Below are 19,541 nucleotides of genomic sequence, written 5' to 3' on the forward strand. Positions count from 1 at the left end.
ACATAATTGCACATAAAAAAATCTAGCATACAAAACATAACCTACTCAGGAAGAAATACTGTTCTATTATGCAACTGTTCCACTAAGGCTATATTATCTTTGAACACGCTGTATATATAGGTGACTTCCAAGGATAAATTCTATACAGTCTTACGGTCTGGAGCATCCCTGCTGTGCATCCTCTGGCCCTGGGATGGACTGCAAGCGGAAGGTTCCTGCTGGCAAGGCCAAGGCCGGGACTGCAGGTGCTGCAGAGGCAGCAGAACTCTGCTGCTCCATCCTGCCAGGAGCCCCTTCACAGCCCATTCACTGCTACCTTCTGGGCTCTACAAGGAAAGCTTCTTCATGAAAGCATGAGAGAGATTGTCTTCAGCTTTAGCAACATATTTTAATATGGGAATTAACCAAAAAACACCTCTCCAGAAGCGGATGATTTAATCATAAACATCCTTAGCTTTATTGTTTAACCCTTTTTTCAATTGACTTACTAAAATTAGTCTGGAACGTGTAATTTTAATCGTATGGGGTTTTTCAGTTGATCAGATAATCACAGAATCATAGAGTATCAGGCTGGAAGGGACTGTAAGATCAACAATATATAATAAGAATGCAATTAATTTTTGTTCAACAATCAGTCAGAAAGGCTTAGCAATCCTTGCTAAATTCCAGTGAACTGTAATATCCTTCTTTGTCTCTCCTTGAAAGCATAATGAAAATCTGGCAAAAGGCAAGCTTATTCTCTACATGGCTCCACATCTGAGTGACTCAAATAAATCACTTTCTTCCCTCCAGAACATTATTTGAAGTCCAACCTGTGAAAGTATTTACATTTATTAAAAGGAGCTAGGTTCAATTTACAGAACTATCAGCTGCTGGAGTCCTACTGCAGTATAATGGGGCTTCAGTGAGTGTGAGGTAGTTACAAGGTCATGACTTCTACATTTATTTCAAAATGCAAGAAGGAATCACCACATACACAACTGACATTTGAAAATACGAACTGCAGGATGAAAATAAGCGAAAACACTTGTAACATTCTTACATATTAGCCAAAAGTATGCTCACAATATCAGTATTCAGACAGGAATGTATATATTTAGTATAATTAAAAAAAATGTTTGCATCCCAGATTCAACAGCACTAGAAAATATAAGCTGGGTATTTTAAATGCTGGGACAAGATGAAAGGAAAAAACAATCCTTCAAAACTGTTTCCTAGGTACATTATATGAAATTTATAAGGAAAAAGGTCTCACAAAAGTCACTTAACGGAAGCTCTTAAACGAACAGTATGATACCTAGTTCATCATTATCATGTCTTCTGTAACCTGTAATCCTACTGAGAAGCATGAAACTCTTCCAGGCTGTGTCAATATACATGCATTAAACCTTTTTATGTATGCAGAAAGCATGAGGAATATCATTCCGTTTTGATTTCCAACAGAAAAAAAAAAAAAAATGACCTTTTGTATGAAAATGCAAGTATATTTACCAATGATGTGCTGGGCCAAAATCGATTTTCCACAGAAATGAAGATAGATATATGCAAAGGATGAAAAAGGGGACACAAATAAATAAATAAATAAATAAATAGATAAATATTCATGCTGCATTACTATAGACAACTTATCTACAAGCCTTATTTTACTGCCTTATTCACAAACTTATTCATTTTAGCAGCACTACAGGGAAAATATTAAATGCTTCTTCACAGGAAGCAGTATAGATTTATATGAGAGCAAGATGCCCGAAGTAAAAGCTGTATGTGATCAAAGACCTGCCAGATACCTGAGTCAAACAGTTATTTCAGAGCAAGGTGTAAGAGCCAGTTGTGCATATGGATAAGCTCTCACAAATTAAATGCTAATCAGGAATGCATCTCAACATTAAAAGCAAAAAAAAAAAAAACCACACACACACAAAAAAACCCACCCCACAAGTGGACTATGAGGTAGATCTATAATCTCCTTTTACTAAGCAAAGACTAACAAAAAGCCCTCATTATCAATTTCATACTGCATATATTGAATATTAATGGCAAATCCAAGCGATAATAGCATATTTTTCCATACTAAGCTCTCTTTCAAACACCCCAAGTTGTGTAATATCTCTGCAATCCTTTGCCAGAGCCCCCAACAGAAGGAAATCAGGAGGTCAAACGACCAGGAGTCCTAATAAGCATGCAGCTCTTTGCTTGCATCTGAACGGTAAAACTAACAGTTTTATCATTAAATAACCCACATTCCCTGTTTGCAACTTCAGTACTTACCTTCCCAAAGGTGTGGGGAGTACCTGGCTAAGCATCTGCTCCTGTCTGCTGAAACGCCCCCGGAGCAGTCAGGGCCATGGTCCCAGCAGGGCTGGGGCCACAGAGCAGGACACAACGACTGCCCAGTGCACCCAGGGGATCGGGGTGGGAATTGCTGCCGGGACCACCGGGCAGAAGAGCTCACAGAGCCACGGGCAGGGAGCAAACGCACAGAACCTCCCTTTACATAATAGGAAAGGACTTATGGCTTCTGGTAAAGCGTTGCCTGCTTTACAAACAGCCAAAAGCATTCCTATGCAGCATTCAGGGATTTAGAGCTGATTCTTCTTTAGAAAAAAAAAAAAAAAAAAAAGGCAACCCCAAACCACACCACTAAAAACCCATCTGTCAGAATTTGTAGTTATTATCCCATAGACCACAGAAAGCCTCTCCCCACCTTACCATAGGAAACATCATGCATGCTGAAAAGAAATTACATAAAATGCCCTGTTTCTTTAACAGTGTTTTCTAATCTACTTCAATAGAAAGGCGATGTTCGGGTTGCTTTAATCTGTGTGCCCTCTACTTTCAAACATACACATTGGAAAACTATAAGCAGCTCTATAAATAAACTCAGTAGAGGATTACATATTTTGCTAGCAAGATATGTCTTTGTCTATCAGAAGAGAACATTAAAGTTAAGAAAAAAAAGTCAACTGTACTGCTCATATTTTAGCATCTTTTCTGCACCTCTGAAAGAAAAAAGGTACATCTGATTCTTACCAGCAATGATAAAAGCAAAATCTCATCCACGTGTTTTCCTCATCACCAAATAACAGATTTAATCAAAATCAAGCACGTCTGTTCATAAAAGAAGATCATACTGAATTTTCAACCTACAAAGTCTCAGTGAATGATTTCTGACGCAAGAGTGCCTTTCAGCTCTGCAGCTCCTGTTTGACCTTACAGAATTATCCCCAGAAGTTGCAGCATTTACCTTTGCAGAGATTCACAGGGCACGAACCAAACCCAGCGCATCCCTCAGCCCCAGTCTCCACACCATTTTCTCATCAGCTTGCGCCTCCACGAGAAGCAAATTGCCAAATAAACAAGCTCAGAACGAAAAGGGGAAAGATTTCCTTTTTTATTGTTATTATTATTATTATTCCCATGCTGTGGATGTCGCTACTTACTTGGCTAAGATATCATCACAAATCCACCCAGGTTTCGGTTACCCAGCGGAGGGATCGCGGTCGGGCATGGGAAGGGCTGGCGGGGCTGCGCTGCATGAGCGGAGCGGCTCTGCAGACTGTACCACCCCACGGGCGGCGGGGGGGACCGGGGGAGCCGCGGGGCTCTGCCCCAGCTCCGCGCCCCCCGCGCGCAGGAGCATGGGCACGGCCCGCGGGGGCTGAACGGGGAGAACGAGCAGCGGGCAGAGCGGGGAGAGCGAACGGTGCTGGGGGAGAAAAATGGACCGAACCACCATGTTGTTGTTTGTGCTTTTAATGCTTCCCCTGGGATAACGGCAGAAACGGAAGATGGCAAACTACCAGGAATATGCCACTTGCTCAAAAACGGGAGAAAGCTTCAAGGACGAGGGCTGTCAAGTCCTGTCGCTGTCATTGGGAAGGAAGGGGGGGCACGAAACGGGGCGAGGGGCCGGGGAGCAATAACGCCCTGAGCGGGGCGGGGGGGCCGGGTCTGACCCTGCCAGTACCCAATGTCTTCTGGCTTTGGGAGCCAATTACACCTTTGACAGCAAATGCAACAAACATCTCTCCTACAAATTACTTCATAATCACCTTTTGCAAAAATACAGCTTGCTCTCCCTCTCTTGCACTCCATTTATATAAGAACAACGTTGTTTATAATGAAAAGATCAAAAAATTATTGCAGGGCTGTGATGTTTTGTTGTATCTGTGTTTCTTGCCGTGCCTTCCAGAAATCTAAAACCCATTCAGAGGAAGCACACAAAATATCCTCCTGATTAATCTGATGTGGTCACATCAGCATAGGCTGTAAAACCAGACATGTATGTTGGAGTAGCTTTCTGCCCCCTTTTACCTTCCCCCGCACCCCCAACATAAAGAGCTGGTCCGTTATAACAACAGCTTACACTTTGAGAAACCAGGGCACTTTGAGAAACCAAGGCATTTTATCTAGAGCTTCTTACCATCTAATTCTGTGTTATTTCTTTAAAAAAAATAAAATCTACCTGTTATTTGAATTATTAGCACATGCAGGATTCTGAAATGTAAAAGGCTTTTTCAATGGAATACAGTTATAGTTCTGAAAAAAAAAAATCAAGTAGTAAAAATAAGAGAAAGGGATCAGTCCTTTAAAAAGCATAACATTGAGTAATAGCTCATTTTTTTCAAAGTGAATAGTGATCAGCACACGTACCATGTTCAAACTGCAACTTCAAATTCTGTACCTCGAACTATTCAAGACCCACAGTGACTAAACATAGAAAAATACCACGTTTCTCTTGAAGTACACCTAAAACAGTATGCATAGCAGCTGGAACGTTTTCTCTAGTGTCCTATGGCAGCAGCGGTTGGTGATTTGCGGTGCCTGGGGCAGAGGGGCAGGTGTGGGAGCGCACCCCCCCAGCACTGCCGGGAGCAGCGGTGCTGCTGCTCCGTCATCCTGCCTTACTCGCTGCTCAGAATATCAATTCAGCCGCTTAAACCAAAAGTCTGTACTGCACTGCACCAAAATGGAAGCTATTTAAAAAAAAAAAAAAAAAAAAAGAGCTAGGATCATTGATCAGGACTTCTATCTATGCTGATCATTTTTTTTAAATGAAGTAAAATGTAAATCAGGACTAGGATCAATGTAGACTTTTCTCATGTGAAACTGCCTTTATCATTAGAAAGCTGCAGGCAATTACATGCATGCCAGGACACTATATGCAGTGACTTCGTGCAGAGAGACATGTCCCCTTTTTCTTAGCAAGTCTTTAGTACAAACTGCAGTTTTAAAGAGTGGGGAGCACAGGCACAAAACTGAATTCAAGCACTGAACAAAACAATAACAGAATAAAAAAGTGTTATATTTAAGATCTGTTGTGCTTATGTCCACGACCTAGAAATGTTGATGACCTCTGTTGCTCTGCCAGAAAAGCAGACATACTAAGATAACCTGCAATCATTTAGCTACTGAAATTCATCTTCTCAGTAGAAATTTAAAAGACGAATTGAAAAGCATTAAAAGGTTGACTGACACAGTAACAAAATATATTATAGAAGATTTTTTTAAACTGTCTTTTCTAGATGAAGAGTTTGAAGAAATTAAACACAGAATTAAAACTTGTTCCATACATTTGGCTCTTGCCAGTTTGAGGACTGCTGCTCTCAAAGATTATATCTTATTCTACAGAAACTTCAGCCCAGGTAGAGAACCAGAATGCCTACACTATACTTCATCAGGAAATACTCTAATTCTTCTTTTTGATTAACAGAATAGGCAAGGAAATCAGAAGAGGAAAAAAATAACAACAAAAAAAAATGTTCAAAAGGAAAAAAAATCCTAGTTTGAACTATCACTATAGACCAAATCCAACCAACCAATTTTTCACCTGAATATTCCCAGTGCTGATTTAACATAGGGCACCAAAAGTACCACAACACATAATATCACAAACAAGCCGTTAACCTTTTTGCCAGTCTCCTCAGTTTGAAGCCCATTCACAGTGCCGTGTGTATTTTACTGCTGGTGTTGGTGCCACCTCATCCCAGACCCGTTGGTCACCCTGGGCATGAGCAGCCCAGCCACTAGTGCTGAGCTCAAGGCCAGAAGATGCACCTTCTGGAGTGAGAACTGAACTACTGTGTCAAGGCACCACTAGGAGCTTGCTCTGGGTTTGAATCAAGAAGCTATGAACGAAGAGTCACATTATCTACACCCTTATTTAAAGCAACTAAGTGCAAACTCTTCAGAAATGCTCCAAAGCCTTTCTGCTGCTGCCAAAGTCAACTGGCTCCTGCAACAAGAGGGAGGTTCCAGCTCCAGGGATCGCTTGCTGTTCTGAGTCACAAACCCACCTAGCGCAAGGAATACCTGCTATACGTAGCTACACTGGTATACAACAACCAGCACCAAACATCGCGATTCCACCCCCAGAAATGGGCCACCTAGTAAATGGTACCAACAGTAAGATTCTGACCTCAGGATTGAAAGGTCTCCCTTTTTGTTTTAGTTTGGGGGTTTTTGTTTTGGTTTTTGGTAGGTTTTTGTTTGCTTGCTTTTTTCTTTTTTAAACATGACTGCAAAAAAAAAAAGTAAAATTTTCCAATTTGCTCGGCTTTCAACATGTGCAACTCAAAATTACTACAGTGTTAGCAGGCACTTTTTCTAGATATTTCATCATAAAATTTAATAGCAAGGCATTGCAAAACATCTGAACAGTGCCTCTCTCATGTCAGCGCATCTTCATGCCTATTAAAGCATCCAGTGGCATATTATTTAGCTCTGAACAAAGAACAATTTAACACCTTAACTTGGGGGCAAGGAGTGGAAATGGAGCAGAAAAGGAGCAGAAAAATGGAAAGGAAAATGGAAAGATGCTTCTTGGGACTGAGTTTAAAAACAAACAAACAAAAAATCAGAACAACAATGCTTATGGGATGTGAAAGGAATGAGACTTTAGCTGTTCAGCTTGAAATGTGACTTGAAAAATTGCTTCTCCAGTACTGACAATTTAGAAAATATTCAGAGGCAAAAGAATGAGTCTATCTAATTTCTTTGCAGAAGAATTTCATTCCATATGTGCTGGTGATAGACATCATAAGTACATTTCAAGGTCCTTATGAGACAATTAATGACAGAAAATGCAGAAACATAATTTTAATTCCTCTTTCAGGATCTGGGGGACCAAGACCTCCTTTTCAGTGAGGCTGTCCAAGTAGAGGAATAGCACTGAAAATCAGCAGCAGATTTCTAATCTTTTTCAAATCACAACCCAGATACTTAAACTAGAACAGCAGACTGGCAGCCTTTCATATTTTTAAACCTCATTTGCTACATTTTAAAAACAAGAATTAAATCTGTTTTCAGACTCAGTGTTTCTCCAGTTTTGTAACATTCTGCAGTAATATTTCTGCAAAGAAACAGCTTGCATTTCCAAACTGCGCAAACATGTTGTTATCCTAGGAAGCAACATGACCTAATAAAAGAAGTAGAGGAGAGGGACCTCAAAACACTCAAATTCAAGGACTTGCGCTACTGTTTCTTGACTGGGAGATGTTAGTAGGTCACTTGATCCCACTGTGCTTCAGTTTCCCTAACTACAAAATAAGTATATTCAGTAGTTTAAATTACAGCAGTTATAAGTTGCTGGATTGGTTAACTCTTCCCTGCCTTTGACACAACGGAGTCTGCTTGGTGAAATACTGAAGGTTAGGAGATAAGGATGCATTTAAAATCTAAACTCATAATTGCCTTGAACTGTTCTCTTATATCTACGACATTTATTTTAACATATAAATTAATACTTGTTCTGACTGATAAATTATTGCGGTCCTCATCAGCTCATTTCCTCAATCAGAATCCCGACTTTCTCAGTATCTGAAAGAAAACCTACCAGACTACCGACACCGCAGTTAACCTCCTGTCCTCATCTGATATCTACAAATACACACATTTTTCTTCTTCCACTCTGTAACAGCCATGCCCGATAACAGCAGATGTCTACAAGGTTGGGCTGGCATTGCTGCCCCCTCCCATTAGTGCTCAGAAGACAAAACCAGACTCTGAGGATCACCCAGGCAGTAGGAAAGGTCATTAGGCCCTTTCAGGAATAAAACCTAAGCAGCAGCATTAATAAGCCTAAGCTTCCCACTAAAGTTTAAGTAAACCTGGCTCACTGCCACTGTCTAACCACAGCAATGACAGAGAAGCACCTTAACAGTCTCCCCAAAGAAGTGATCGGTATTTGCCAGAGTAAGCATCTGCAACATCTGATACAGCTCAACCTAAACCCACAGCTGAATTCAGCTTCTTCATGAGCTCAGCCTAAGATGTTCCTAAGAATATGAAACTAGTATTATACAAGCATTCCACCTTCTTAAAGACAGAATCTTCTATGTCACATGCAGATGAGAAAAACTATTTTTTGACACTGAGAACAAATCTTAACCAATAAACCAGCCTTGCAAGAGCTTTAAAGAATAATCTTCTGAGACTGCCACAACTTTCAGGAACTGAAGAATGAGATAGTCAATATACTGAGGAATCACCCTTTCATTTAGTGTACGATTAAACCCCATAAATGTGCCAGTCTTTGAAACAGGACTTGTGCCAACTGTCTTCTAGCATTAATCTGTTTACTTAACGTGATGTATTGGTACTAGCAGGGGGACTCAGAAGTAGATTGTGGCTTTCAACCATACGAGTTCCTTCCCTGTGTTCTGGAAGGGACTCTTATACTTGCTCTCTAGCCTCCTATCACTGCTTTTCTCATCTTAATGGAGATTATAGGTCCTAGAGGCACTGGTAGGATACAGATATTTCAATTCAAATTATAGGATTCTAGAATTTAAAAGGATCACATTAATTTGCATCAGACTACAGATTTCAAACTATCGAACCTTCAGGGATGTTTGGAAATAGGGTTGAAACTTTGGGTTACGTGGTCCTTCCCTCCACCTCACCAAAACTGTTCTCCCAGAAAAAACAGAGTTTAGAATGAGATTTTTTTCGGCACCTTTTCCTGATATTGCTGTTGTAAAATACTACCACAATTTCATAGAGGTTGTTTTTCCTTCTTACTAGCTAATGCTCTATACAAGAAACCACTTATCTTCAATTTGAAAAGTATATTCAAAGCCAGGATACATTTGATGTAGCATCCTTTACTGTGAAACCATGTATGACTACAATATGAGTATCAATCTCCAGGTAAGTACCACCTTTCCATCACTAGTCATGCTATGACCTTGGACTGCACCTTCAAAAAGAAAACTAACATTATTCTAGTAAAATTGCTGTTATTCAGACAGATTAAATGGTAATAAATAATAGCAGAGAATTAAAGTGCAAATATGGTCTGCTAATAATATTAAGAAAATGCATCCACATTTTAAGATGTTCTTTAAGCCTTCATTCCTCAATATATAGATTTTTCATACATACCTTGATATCCTCACTGTAAAACTCATTAAACTGACACAGCACCTACCATTGTAGTCTTTATCAAATGGCTAAGAATTGAAGCCTGTATCAGCATTATTTACTATGTTACTCTAGTAAATGCCAAAGATTACCGTAACAGTGGGACAAGGTTCAATCACTCTCAACAATTTAAAAGCGATAACAAAATTGTAACAAACTATTAAATAAGAACTTTTGATAGCTCAGCAAATAATACAACTAGGTTACATATTTCCTATTAATTAATCACCTTGAGGGAATTACTTCTGTTGTGTTAAGGGCTTTTTTCCAATATAATAAGATAAAAGTCTATGTATAGCTTATAGGGTAAAGCAATCTGACCTGTTAAGCTTTGTTAAGCTGTGGGTACCTGTGACCCGTTCTGAAAGAGCCAGTGATCATCCTGCGGGTGACGTGCAGCCACGGGCAGCCCCCAGGTGCCCCCAAGCCCCAGCCCAGGGAAGAACACAACCCCCCCCTCCTCAGGTGCCAACTCCACCAGCCTCTCCTTGCTGCAGGGCCACAAAGCCCAGTTGAAAGACATGCAGCTCTTGATGTTCCTCTGTGTGGAAAGATGAAACTGGAGCCTGTCTGTCGCATAAATCACTATTAACCTCCAATGTCCTTCCCCCTGCCTTGGGGAAACCAGCTGCCGTCACCAGGGCTCCCCCAGCAGCAGCTGGAGCCACCGTCTCACCTGGTGGAACCCCCAGAGCAGCTCCAGGGCTGGGAAGGGTGGCACCGATATTGCCTGGAACATCTTGGTATGCCCCAAAATATTTCAGAGCAGCTTTCATGGCAGCAGTCGACAGAATAGCTGCACTTCAGCCAAAAGAAACAAAAAAGGTGTTAATGTTAACAAATCAGTCCCTTCCACTAAAACATCTGGGAATAACTCTCAATAAAGTCAGTCCGGGAGTTCCAACAAGTATAGAGTCAAATCTGATCTGAAATTATCTTGACGGTTGTGGCTTTTATATATAAATCTATAAATATTTAGATATTTATACTATGTTTATAAAAATATATATTGATATATCTATATAAAGATAAAGATATGTAAATATATATATAAATACACAACTCCGTAGATTCAATTTACAATATGAAAGCGTAAAGAATTATTGGTATAGACACTGTAATCATGAACATTTACTTCTAAATATAGCATAAAGTTTATATAAAACTACTTATTCACATTATTAAATATTAAACTAAATATCAGACCCAAACCTTATTGTAACAAATATACACATTATATGAAATAAAAATACACTGTAAATGAAGCTGAGTTGGGCATCGTGCTTGGCCCCCAGACTGAACCATGTCCATTAGCTGGATCTTAATCCCAGATCTAAGACTACGAATCAACAGTTGTGACAATTTTGCCAGAATTTCAGAACTTTTTGAAGCAACTGAGCTTAAGGGCTTGCAAAAACATAAATGTTATTCTAGAATAACGGAGACTATCTACAGTGCAAAAGAATTCCACATATGAACAAAAATGCTACTGGAGAAAAACCCCACAATATCTGGTCTAGAATAACCCCACATGCAAATACAATTATTTTGTGTGTGTCTCTTCTCATTTTTGTTTAATTCACTTTCAAAGACATGGAGCGTTCCTGAGTAAACACCACCTCCCATTAATTTACTGCATACTATCTGCAGGTATGGACAAGCCCTGGCCACATCACTTTTTGATCTTGCTGACCTGACAAATACCTACAGTGCACTAGATAAACGTTGTCATCTTTAATATATTCTCAAAGATGTCATTCACAAAGTAGCAAGAGGAAAGAGAACTGAATAGGGATTTGAGTGAGGATTTAAATGGTGTCTGTCAAACTGGCAATGTGACTAAATGGAAATATTTTCTAGTATTTCCCTAAGTGAAATAATCCTTCAAGCTATGCATTATTATTATAATCTTTCACCAGAAACATTCATGTGCTGCAGATAACGACATTCCTCAAAAAAACTTATCCTCGTGTTTGGTCAGAAATGTGTCAAAATGGGTCAAGAAAGGATTTATGGGCAAACAAGCAAACAATGCATGGTAGTATCTCCTCTGCTCCCCAGGGGTGCTGTAGAGTAGCTGGGCAACACAAGAACCAAGAAACCAAGAAGAAACTATGTAAACCCTTTTATTACTTATGGTAAGTCACAGCGGATCACACTGAGGTGTAACCTACCAGTGAGCATAGCTTAGGAGGTTTCAAAGTTGACTAGGTTTCTAGCTACCGTTCCTCAGAGGAAGAGTTGTCGCTCTTTTCTTCACTCAGAAAACCTAACAAAGCTCACAAACTAGGAATATGTTTGCAATGGAGGAAGAAAGTAACAACTAGTTTTAAGCACAAAGAACCGGACACATTATTTTGCAGGAAAAAAAAATTGATAATGCTCTATTTAACTGTGGGTCACTTGGCAGCAAATTCCCCTTCCCAGGGCTGCAGAGACCCGCCGGAAACTGTTCAAGGAGCAGCAGGAGAATTTGGGAGTCCAGAACTCAAGGCCTCACCCAGAACTTGCCCACTGAGGTGATTAACACCACCATGGCCTTTTGCCAGGGCTAATTCATAGCAAGGTCCAAATAAATCTCTTGGGTGTGTTAACATCCAGTGATAAAACAGCATATCATAGTGATAAAATCCCAACAGCCTCTGCCTATCTGAGGCTGGCAGAACCTACCGTGCTACTTGCTCCTGGGTGTGTGCCTTTACCTGAGGAACATGTGAAGATCACACTAACATCCAAATCTCCACAAACATATAAAGAATGGGGGGAAAAAAAAAAAAGTAAATGACTAGTAAGCAAATAGAAAAGCCTCACTGGAAGGTTAAGGAAAGAAATAGGCAAAGTTTATTTAAATCACTCCAAAAATGGGAACAAGAGGGGGAAAAAAATCAGAAACACTTGTAAAGCAGTCAAAGCCAGAAAAGCATCATTCCTCTCTTCTCTTTCAGCTGTTGCAAGGTGGCATGTGCATGGGCTGTTAAGGGTCTGATAATCTAAGACCATTAAGCATTTTTCTGTCATTTCAGCTTAATAATTTTGAAAGTGTCCAGCACCATCAGATAAGCAGCTGCTACTGAAATTTTACTTGAAATAGCATTGCTGCTTAGAAATGCATGTATTTGGAAAGATTCCTTATCAATTTCTGTACACAAATAGCCATTTTACACAGCACTGCCCTACAAAGATGAACTGCATACCTTTGTTATACACGTTGTTGTTTTGTTGTCTGACTCAGACATTCTGGTCTCTAAAAATATACAGCTTATATGTCATTTTCAAAAGCTCAAGGAAAAGAAGATAGTAAGTAATGCATATACTTGTTATATATATTAATTGTATACAGTAAAACTACACAATTACATTCAAGGTTAGAATTAAGACCTATATTTCTTGAACATTGATGTCAGTCTTCAAAGATATTAGTTGACCTTGAGGATAAAAATAAATTCTGCAGTCCTGCATCGTGTCCTCAACTTCACTAAAGACATCTAAATGTTCTGTGCTTACATACCATAAAAGAGTTAAACACAGATCTTCCATATTAATTGTATTTAGTACTCCTAACTTCGATTTGTGGAGATGAAAATTAGGTTTCCTGAGAGCTGCTGTAGCTTCCAAACATCATCTTATTCACAAGCAGAGATGCTTACAGTGTTATATTTAGATAAAGTAGTGATGAGAACCCTCTGCATATTATTTGTAAAATTAAATCCCACTGAGATTTTTTTTTTCCTCTTGCCATTTCATTAACTCTATCTCAGGAAGAACAATGCAAGGTAAGAGATAAAATAATAAAATATATAATGCGATATAATTCAGAATGCTATGGGTTGTTTGTTGTGGTGTTTTTTTTTTTTTTTTTTTAAAAGGAATTTTTGTAAATATAACAGCTCTGAACAGGGAGACAACACTCAGACACAAGCTTCCCAAAACCACCAAGATGATATGGACTAGCACTGACATTCAAATAATTATCTGAAGAAACACCTAAATGCTAAGCTCAATTATTCTTTAAAAAAGGCAATGATCTCTCAAAGGCACATTTTACACTAGCTGTTAGCCTTTGATTTTTCCTGTTGTAAGAAAATCCTGGGGTCCCTATTAATTAAGGATGACACACACCATTCAGTGCACCCAGTGCTGGCAGCAGGTCCTTGGTGCCCCTGAGGTGTTCGCATCCACACAGAATCCTATAGCTGTCCAAAGGAATCTGTCCTAAGAGAAAATGGTATCCCTCGGGTGTCAGAAAGACCATTTTGTAGCTAAATTGAGCGTCTTATGCATGTGCAAAAGGCCAAAATGCACCCATCCCACCTCAGCTTCGTAGCTGTACTCTCAGCAATGTCACCTGAAGTCCTGGCACTGACACAAGCAGAAAGCAAAGCACTCCACAGAGTCCAGAATCATTTTCGGAGAAAACGTACAGGTATGAGAACGATCCTTTGTTGTTAAAGAAATCAGGAAGTCTTTCCTGTGTCTGTCCTCTAAAACAGTTGGGAACACACCTTTATGATGCCTCTTCTTCCCTACAAGATCCCAAAAAAGTTCTGACACTTCTGAAAACTTCACTTTACATCATTTACTTTCTCACAGTATAAACTAAAAATAAGTTAAATATAAATACACAGAATTAAAGTAAAATTCTATCACATTACTAATAATCAGAATAAGTTAATTTCCTTTAGAGTATGTCATTTCAATGGGTGTGATAGGACGTATTTGTAAACCAACTCATGAAAAATTTCCACAGATTTAGTGAAGAATATCTGCTTGCATTTAAATTTAACACTTGTGAAATCCTGTCATCAAGTATGATTTCTATTTAGTGTTACAGATCTCGCTAATAAACTGGAGACCAGCCTTATACCAAAATTTATCTTTCATTCCCAAATAGTCAGACACAGAGGCACAAAAATTGTTACTGTCTTTACGGTTTACACACAAAATACCGATGATTCTGCTCTGCCCATTTCCAAGCTGAAGCTGCCTCTGACAGAAAGAGAAAAAGAGCTATAAAAAGATGCCCATGATTTCTAGAGGACAATGTTGGAAAGCACCTGAAGTCCCTTCAATATGGTATTTAAGGAATCCAGTGGAAAAACAAGAACCATATGAATCAGAAATATAACAGCAATAAAGTAAGAATCTACACCAGAGTATCTCAATGTATACAAGTTTTGGATCCTATGTTTTCTTGAGGGTAAAAATCATAATCACCACAAACAAAGGACAGACATCCTAAAATCACAGTCTGCAAAGAGGAAAATTACCTCACTTGTAAGAAAATCTGTTTTCTCCTGTTCCATGAGAAAATTTAAACACACGATTTATTTGGGCAATATGAATAGAGAAGCTGATTGCAATGGAGTTACATTAGTAAAATATGTTCTGTATGTTTGCAGAATCTGCATGAGATGAGTTAGTTAGTGATTTCAATCTTAATGAAAGAAATGCACAACTAGTACAAGGAAATGGAGTCCTGGCACTTCAGTATTTCTATGCCTTACAGAACCAATCCAAGTAATTACATCAAAACACAGCTAGTGACTTGTGTACTACTTGTCCACACTCAGCAAGCAGAACTAAAAAATTTGCTATTGGACATACAAAAACCAAGTCAAGTTTAAGTAATACAGTTTTACAAAGATTTGGTGATAAGTTTAATCAGCTGTTTGGAATTTTTTTTTTTTTTTTTTTAAAGCTTCAGATCTCAAGTTGTTACAAAAATAAAGCATCAAGACTTCTGACTAATCTCTCTCTTGATTTTCAAACCCATAGCCAATCTTTTATAAATTTGGCACCTAATGAAATCAGGCATCAATTGTGGTTCATACTGAGCAAATAGTGTGATATTCAGGACTTCTCTGAAGATAACATCACAGTGAGATTCAGATCCTTTACTCTCTCTCCCACTCTGCACTTCATCTGTAAATAACCATTTCCACATTCATAAGTTTTAATAAGATCCCTGCGGAGATCTCTCTCAGATCTCCTACACACGCCTTACATAAAATCTTGCATCTCTTCATCACCACACAATCCGCTCCAGCTCAACAAGACTACAGAGATGTATATTTAGCTGTAAAAGAATGAAAGTTAGCACAGCTTATGTTTTATCATCCTGAAAAACACTTGAGTGAAGTACCGAGCAATTACTTTAGTTGGTGTGGAACTCCATGCTGTCCCAATTATATTATCAGTATTCAAGGCCAATCCTTAAAACTAGGTTTGAAAGTTCTCCCCAGAAAGGCAGCCTGTCCTCTCCCACCCCATGGCCACCACTTGCACCTCTGGTAGCAGCTGCCTTCAATACCCAGCTCAGTTCTACTCCTGATATTGAAACTAGCTCTCAGATATTTTTTTGAAATGCTACCTCAAATAATGTCTTTCCTCTCCATTCAACTAAAACATTAATTGAGGTTCTTTTGAGCTCCAAACTCACACTTGCATAACAACTCGAAATTCTCCACAGCACTTAAACCAGCAGGAGTTCATCCTGCTCAACAGTTTGGGGTGGAAGGGGCTGCTTGTTTCAAAGCTTTTCAATGGCAGTTTCCCAAGCCGGGTAGCGCAGACAGTTTGTGTCTGGACTAAACTTCGCCAAAGCCCCAGACGAGCCTATGATGAAAGAGCAGATTTCCAGATAGGAGGATGACCCTGTTGCAACACCATTAGCTCAGGGCAATGAAGATCTAGATTTCTTTTCAACATCCGTCACAAATTCTCCCTGTAACCTTGACTGAGTGATTTAGTTTCACCATGTCTGTTTCCTATATATGTATATATATGTATATATATGTATATATACATATACACATACACATGATAGATTATCTCCCAAATGTACAGGGAGGACAAACAGAATATTGCTAAATAGATAATCCTTCAGTATTGAAGGTCTTTTGTAGACAGATACAATCTACAGCATAAATATAAAAGAAATAGTAGCCAAAGCACTGAAGAATTTTATTGCACTCTACTGCATTGCTGCAAAAATTCACAGGTGTAAACTAATTTTCCATGCTTTACTGAACATTACTACACAGAGCTGAGGAGGACTACAGACTTACTTCAGTGAGTTCTTGAAAACATCCAACACTTTCTCTTATTTGCAAGGATGAGAAAACCCTGAAAACTGTTCAAGGGGCCTTTATCCCAATTTTTAACCTACATACATTCTGGTCAATCGTCAGAACATAAACTTACTAAGCATGAAAGTCAATATGAGGATGAGGTCTGGAAACTCCAAGCTAGCCCAGATCTTCTGTCTGACCCCATGAAACAACTCCTACATTCTTGCTTACCTTCTACATCCTATATTCTTTGTTCCTCAGGAGAAAATTAACCCTTTTAATTTAATTCAATTTCCAAATATTTTCAGATATAAAACTGAATTGTAACTGTTTATTCAGATGTCAACTAGGATAACTTAAAATATACACAATTTTTGTGTTGAGTGAATGCAAAATTTCTGTATACATTGAGCATCAACTAGAGCATCTCCTCAGATCCTCACACACAGAATCATTGAGGTTGAAAGAAAAACCTCTGCTCCAAACTCATAAAACTCCTTCGTAAAAGATGAACGGAACAGACCTATTGAACATTCTGAAACGAAAATTCCATCGAATACTCTAAAATGCCATTGCCCAGACTGCTGGTGTCATTGTATTTCTCTTGCAGTCTAAGGTGTGTAGCCTTTTATTTATTACAATGACTATCCAAACATAAAAACTTATGCTTCTTGCTGCATGAGTCTGCTTAAAGGCAGAAAATGACAGAAGCAAGGACTTTTAATCTCAGTCATTTGTTTCAAAGGAATGCTAAACAGGAAGCAAAAGAAAATGTAAAAGCTTTTACAACTGTTTCGGTGCAGATTTCCACAGAAACATCCAGAGCAATGCTTAGCTAGCAGGACTAGGAATTCAAAGAAAATTAAGAGACAGGGAAGCAAATGACCCCTGACCCCCATCTTTTCAATGTCGCAGCATTTCCTATTTCGTAACAGCTTATATTATTGTCTCTCTTTCACCTTAGTAAACACAATTTAAATCAAAGAATGCTGCTATTTCTTCTGTCCCACAACAGCAGACATTACTGACACAAGCGTGTGTTGCTTGGGATGTTCTTATCAACTTTTTCCCTTCGTGATACCATTTTTCTTTCTCCTTCTGGGTTTCCTTGTTGGGTGCCCAGGTGAGTGAATGGGATATCAACTGTGGAAAAAAGTAAAGGGACTTTGTGTTCCTTTTTCTAGTTAACCTCTGCGCTGTTCTTTTTTTTTTTTTTCCAGTCCTTCCTGATAAAAGACAATAAATTCACGTTCTTATACAACAGATATGAGTGGTTGTTGCCAGGTGGTTGGCAAATAACAGATAAGAATCCAATTAGCCACATCTTCTCTCAGGCATAGATATATTGTGGAAGGTTTTTTTAAAAAGAAAAAAAAAAAGTTTTCTGGTTCAAGGTCCCCTTTGACTTGGATTTGGTTTTATTGTTACTTTGATTGCAGTTTTGTTTCCCTTCCCTATGATGGAGAAAGCAAACAGCTGTGTTTTATTGCACACCCCGTCCCTTGGTTCCGCAGCCCAGAGGGTGCAAAGGGGCTGAAAGGATTCGGGCCCGTTCTGCTCTGACCGACCCGCTAAACCTACTGACACCAGCTAAAATTAGGCCAGCCTAGAAGTGCTAGTGAAGGGGAAGCAAATCCTGTGTGTCATTCCTCTCCTTGAGACAGCAACCAAATCAGGGGCATTATTTTCTCTCTTCCACCCTGTATGGCTGTGGTAATTTGGATTTTCTTCTACTGAGCTGAGCAAGCGTGGGGGAGGAGGAGGAGGAGAAGGTACTAATCTCTTCAGAAAGCAGCACTTGACACCAAGTGTGTAGGTGCTAATGACTACTTCGAGGGAACTGACACAATACGGAGCATTTACAGTATAGGGAAACTTTCCTTGAAGAGGAGTAAAGGTCCACCGAAGAAATTAATTCATTATTTTTATTCTATCACACAATAAGGAAGCCACAACATGATTAACTCTGAAGTGATTCTACATTTGTTCAAACATCCAGAGTGAGAAATGACAGTAGTATATCATCCCACTTGGGTGATCTGAGGGCAGATAAGAAGTTCACCTTCAATTATCCAGAAAGACTGAAAATGTCAGCTATTAAATTAAAAAAAAAAAAAAAGAAAGAATGCACATTCTTCCACATAGGGGGGAAAAACAAACAAACAACAACAACAAAAGTAACCTCAATTAATTGTTGCAAGTAGCAAACACACAGGAAGCAAATTTCAAATGAATCACAAGATGAACATTCTCCAGCTCCCCACACATTTCTCTTGTACATAATTAAACTAAAACTGTCCTTACAAAGGGAAAGAAAGCTGCAATAGCTTTATTTACATACAAACAATTATTCAACTGTAAACCTAATTCAGACACCAGTTAATGGAGAAAGCATCAACACAGCTATTGACTACACTTTAGACCTCCTCTTCACATGCCAAGTAGCAATTACAGTCTCTTTCACCTCGGGAATTCTTAAATATTCCCTTCTTTATCTGGAATAACTTGTGCCATTCCTATTCCAAATATACTAAAAACTGTCTCAGTTTTGGGGGGTTTGGGTAAGGGGTTTTTTGTTGTTTAGTTTTGTTTTCCCTGGACCAAGGCATTTTTTCACACTGAGGGTGGTGAGAGCCTGGCCCAGGTTGGCCAGAGAGGTGGTGGATGAACCATCCCTGGAGACATCCCAGGCCAGGCTGGACGGGGCTCTGAGCAACCTGAGCTGGTGAAGATGTCCCTGCTCATGGCAGGGGTGGCACTGGGGGACCTGGGAAGGTCCCTTCAATGCAAACCGTTCTATGATTCTATGACATTTGCACAAAGTGTGTCTGAGCAATAGTACAAAACTAAAAATTAACTAGAAACATGCAACTTTATACAGCCTACCATAAAATGCCACTCACGGTACAGCAATACTGCCTGAACCATGTCCTCTTTTGAAATCTACAAATGTTTGCTGGAGAATTGCACATGTGTCACCACAGCAAATCTCAGCTTACCAGGTAAAAATACTAATGCAAAACTCTTTTCTTAAACACAACTTGGTTT

General features: G+C 39.2%; 1 protein-coding gene across 20 annotated transcripts in view; it reads right to left on the bottom strand.

Moving 5' to 3' along the window:
* ATP2B2 (ATPase plasma membrane Ca2+ transporting 2) overlaps positions 1-19,541 on the bottom strand; it is a 393,712-nt gene that overhangs the window by 226,016 nt on the left and 148,155 nt on the right. Inside the window, exon 1 of one of the 20 annotated variants that reach the window (XM_071813027.1) lies at positions 3,441-3,544. The exons of 16 other annotated variants lie outside the window; for them this stretch is intronic. The gene's annotated coding sequence lies outside the window, so the exon portion shown is untranslated. Of the gene's footprint in view, positions 1-2,268; positions 2,337-3,030; positions 3,052-3,244; positions 3,342-3,440; positions 3,545-19,541 lie in introns of those variants that run through there. 3 more of the 20 variants (XM_071813029.1, XM_071813030.1, XM_071813031.1) reach the window with 3 other exon arrangements.

Source organism: Patagioenas fasciata, chromosome 10 (assembly GCF_037038585.1).
Source record: "Patagioenas fasciata isolate bPatFas1 chromosome 10, bPatFas1.hap1, whole genome shotgun sequence".
NCBI lineage: Eukaryota > Metazoa > Chordata > Aves > Columbiformes > Columbidae > Patagioenas > Patagioenas fasciata.